Source organism: Nicotiana attenuata, chromosome 2 (assembly GCF_001879085.1).
Source record: "Nicotiana attenuata strain UT chromosome 2, NIATTr2, whole genome shotgun sequence".
Lineage (NCBI taxonomy): Eukaryota > Viridiplantae > Streptophyta > Magnoliopsida > Solanales > Solanaceae > Nicotiana > Nicotiana attenuata.
The window spans coordinates 76,947,664-76,951,991 of record NC_031990.1 but is presented as its reverse complement, the minus strand read 5'-3'; positions in this window follow the sequence as shown (position 1 = coordinate 76,951,991).

Genomic DNA, 4,328 nt, shown 5'->3' with positions numbered 1-4,328 from the left:
TAAATTTAATTCAGACCATAACCAGTATTTGAAGTCATGCTATATATTTGTCTTTAAGTGAGGAGGCCTATTTGAGCCTTAACTGCTGTTTGCTTCTCCCCTATTTGATTATGTGTTTTTGTTTGTCGCCTAGACTTTTATCCTTTTAAAACTTCTGAAAAGCCCCAACTCCCTCCCCTTTAGGATTAGTAGTCTCAATGCCTCCGGGACTGATAGGATCGGGACGGGTAATAGCATACAATAAGTAAACGAGACCATTCCGCGCTTTAATACCTTAACGGGGTGGGAAAGGGTAGATATGGATATGATGACCACGCTATAACACCATGTGTATAAGTGATTACCGGGTGTTGTGTGGGGTGATCCATATTATTTATAAACCTAGGACCCCCCTCTCTTTTACTTGTTTATTTCATTGTTTTCAAATTTCTCAAACTATTTTTTCCCCCTCAAAATTTAGGTTTTCTTTCGTTTCTTTTCACTCCATCTATTTGCAACCTTTATGTGAAAATCCCCTCTTATTTGAAGCCTTATTTGTCTATATGTTATTTGTACCTTAAAGTCACAATTGTAGCATGGCCGGGAACCACACTAGTGGATCTTGAGGGGTGCCTAACACCTTCTCCTCGAGATAATTTCAAGCCCTTACCCAATCTCTGGTTTTTCTAAATCAAATTTCTTTAGTGTCCTAATGCACTTAATCATTAGGTGGCGACTCTTCTAAATTGCAAATCCAATTCCCAAAAGGAAAAGAGTTGCCCGCCCAAATATCATAAACACGATTTCGCGAGAAAATGGGGGCATCGACAATGCCAGAGATGTGACTATTGGTGATGATGGAGTATTGAGGATGCATGGCCGGATATGTGTGCCCAATGTGGATGGGCTTCGGGAGTTGATTCTGGAGGAGGCCCACATCTCGTAGTATTCCATCCATCCGGGTGCCGCGAAGATGCATCATGATTTGAGACAGCACTACTGGTGGAGAAGAATGAAGAAGGACATAGTGGGATTTGTAGCTCGGTGCCTCAATTGTCAGCAGGTGAAATATGAGCATCAGAGACCGGGTGGCTTACTTCAACAAATGGATATTCCAAAGTGGAAGTGGGAGCGGATCACCATGGATTTCGTAGTTGGACTTCCACGGACTTTGAGGAAGTTCAATGCTATTTGGGTGATTGTGCATTGACTGACCAAGTCCGCGCACTTCATTCCTGTGTGTACTACCTATTCTTCAGAGAGGTTAGTAGAGATTTATATCCGAGATATTGTTCGCTTGCATGGTGTCCCAATTTCTATCATTTCAGATAGAGGTACTCAGTTCACGTCACTGTTTGGAGAGCCGTGCAGCGAGAGTTGGGTACTCAGGTTGAGTTGAGCACAACTTTTCACCCTTAGACGGACGGACAGTCCGAGCACACTATTCAGATATTGGAAGACATGTTGCGTGCTTGTGTCATTGATTTTGGAGGTTCATGGGATCAGTTTTTACCGCTCGCACGGTTTGCATATAACAACAGTTATGAGTCAAGTATTCAGATGGCTCCGTATGAGGCTTTATATGGGAGACAGTAGATCTCCGGTTGGTTGATTTGAGTCGGGCGAGGCTAGGCTTTTGGGTACAGACTTGGTTCAGAATGCTTTGGACAAGGTGAAAGTTATTTAGGAGCGGCTTCGTACAGCGCAATCGAGACAGAAGAGTTATGCTGACAGGAAGGTTCGTGACGTGTCTTACACGGTTGGGGAGAAGGTCCTACTGAAGGTTTCACCCATGAAGGGTGTTATGAGATTTGGGAAGAAGGTAAATTGAGTCCTCGGTTCATTGGGCCTTTTGAGGTACTTCGGAGGATTGGGGAGGTGGCTTATGAGCTTGCCTTGCCACCTAGCTTGTCGAGTGTGCATCCGGTATTTCATGTTTCTATGCTCCGGAAGTATATTGGCGACCCATATCATGTTTTAGATTTCAGCACGGTTCAGTTAGACGGTGATTTGACTTATGATGTGGAGCCAGTGGCTATTTTGGAGCGGCAGGTCCGAAAGTTGAGATCAAAGGAGGTAGCAGCGGTGAAAGTGCAGTGGAGGGGTCGGCCCATGGAGGAGGCTACTTGGGAGACCGAGCGCGAGAGTGCGGAGTAGATATCTACACCTGTTTGAGGCTTCAGGTAGTTTCTTGACTCGCTCGAGGACGAATGTTTGTTTAAGAGGGGGAGGATGTAACGGCCTGGCCGGTCGTTTCATGAGTTACAATCCCGTTTCCCCCATTTCTGCTCCGTTGTATGTTGTTCTATTGTAATTGATCATATCGTGTTGGTTGCGTTGTGTTCGGGTTGGTATTAGAGTGGAATGAGACACTTAGTCTCTTAAGTTGGCCATTTAGTTGGAAAAGTCAAGCGGATATTGACTTAAGAGTAGAAGGTCTTGGATGTGAATTCTGATAGTTCTATTAGCTTCGTTAGGTGATTTTGGACTTAGGAGCGTGTTCGGAATGTAATTTGGAGGTCCGTGGTAGATTTAGGCTTGAATTGGCGAAATTGGAATTTTGGCGTTTTCCGGTCGGCAGTGGAAATCTTGATATCGGGGTCGGATTGGAATTCTGAAAATTGGAGTAGGTCCGTTGTGTCATTTGTGACATGAATGCAAAATTTCAGGTAATTCGGATGAGGTTTGATAGGTTTTTGCATCGTTTGCGGAATTCGGAAGTTTGGAAATCCTTAGGCTTGAATCCGAGGGTGATTTGATGTTTCGATGTTGTTTTGAGTGTTTCGAAGGTTGGGACAAGTTTGAATGGTGATATGTGACTTGTTGGCATGTTTGGTTGAGGTCCCGAAGGTCTCGGGTGAATTTCGGGTGGCTAACGGACCAATTCTTGGTTTTGAGAGTTAGCAGATTTTGCTGGTTTTCTGTTGCAGAAGGTTTGTTCATCGCGTTCGCGAATGGTGTTTCGCGTTCACAAAGAGTGTTTTCTGAGATGGTAAATTTTGTTCTTCGCGTTCGCGAAGGAGAGGACACAAACGCGAGGGTAGGGCAGAGTGTGCATCGCGAACGCGTGAGCGGAGTCGCGTTCGCGAAGAGGAGTGAGGTAGTTGGGGACCCCAGGTCCTTGGTGTACGCGTTCACGAGGTAAGGTTCGCGTTCGCGAAGGTGTGATCTGGTTAAGCATCACGTTCGTGAAGAGCAAAGCAGAGAGGCAGTCTGAGTTGGTCTACGCGAACGCGAGAGGGCGGTCGCGTATACGAAGAAGAAAGCGTCTGGGCAGAATGTTTAAGTTAAAAAATGAGAGTTTTAGTCCATAATTTCAAAATTCATTAGAGAGCTTGGGAGAAGGCAATTTTGGAGGGGATTTTCAGAGGATTGATTGGGTAAATGTTCTTCACTCAAATTTGGTTAAATTCCATTCTTATGTCTTGATTCTTATCATTAATTTGGGAATTTGGGGTGAAAATTGGGGAAAAATTGAAGAAATTTGGAGAGTGGATTTTAGGGTTTTGGATGACCATTTGACGTCGGATTTTGGTGAATTTGATATGGGTAGACTCGGGAGCAAATGATTTTTCTAGTTTTGCAATTTTTATCGGATTCCGAGATGTGGGCCCGGGGGCCGGGTTTGATCCAAATTCTGGATTTTTGGTCTAAATTGATAATTTTCGTATGGGTTCATTCCTTTAGCGTATATTGATGATAATATACTGATTTTGGTTAGATTTGGGGCATTTGGAGGCCGAATCGAGAGGCAAAGGCATATCGCGCTAGAGTTTTGGCTTGGTTTGAGGTAAGTAACGCTTCCAGACTTGGTTCTGAGGGTTCGAAACCCCGAACTATGTGTTCTATGATTACTATTGAGGTGACGCAAATGCCAAGTGACGGGCGTGTGGGCACCGTGAGAATTGCGGACTGGATCATTCCATGGCAGCGGTTAGTGACTCTTTCTTGCTGATATCTGTGTTGTGATTATGTGATTAAGTTATTGAGCTGTAAATCATGCTAATGATCATGCTAAGGCTTCACGCCGATACTGTTGAGACCCGAGAGGTCGTTTCTTGCTGTCATATCATTAGCTTCATTGCAATTCTGTACTCAGTCCTGTTCATGCATACTATATCATGTCCCAGTCTTGATTATTGTTATTTGGCGCATCATATCATTGTTTCGGGCTGGTATCATGGAATTTTTAGCCCGTGTGTGTGAGACTGGAGAGTGATGACTGAGTGAGGTCGAGAGCCAGATGTTGAGTGACAGCATGGGGTCGGGCTGCACGCCGCAGCGGGATACTCATTATGCCTTCGTTGGCTGTTATAGCGCTTGGGCTGAAAGGAGCCCCTCCGGAGTCT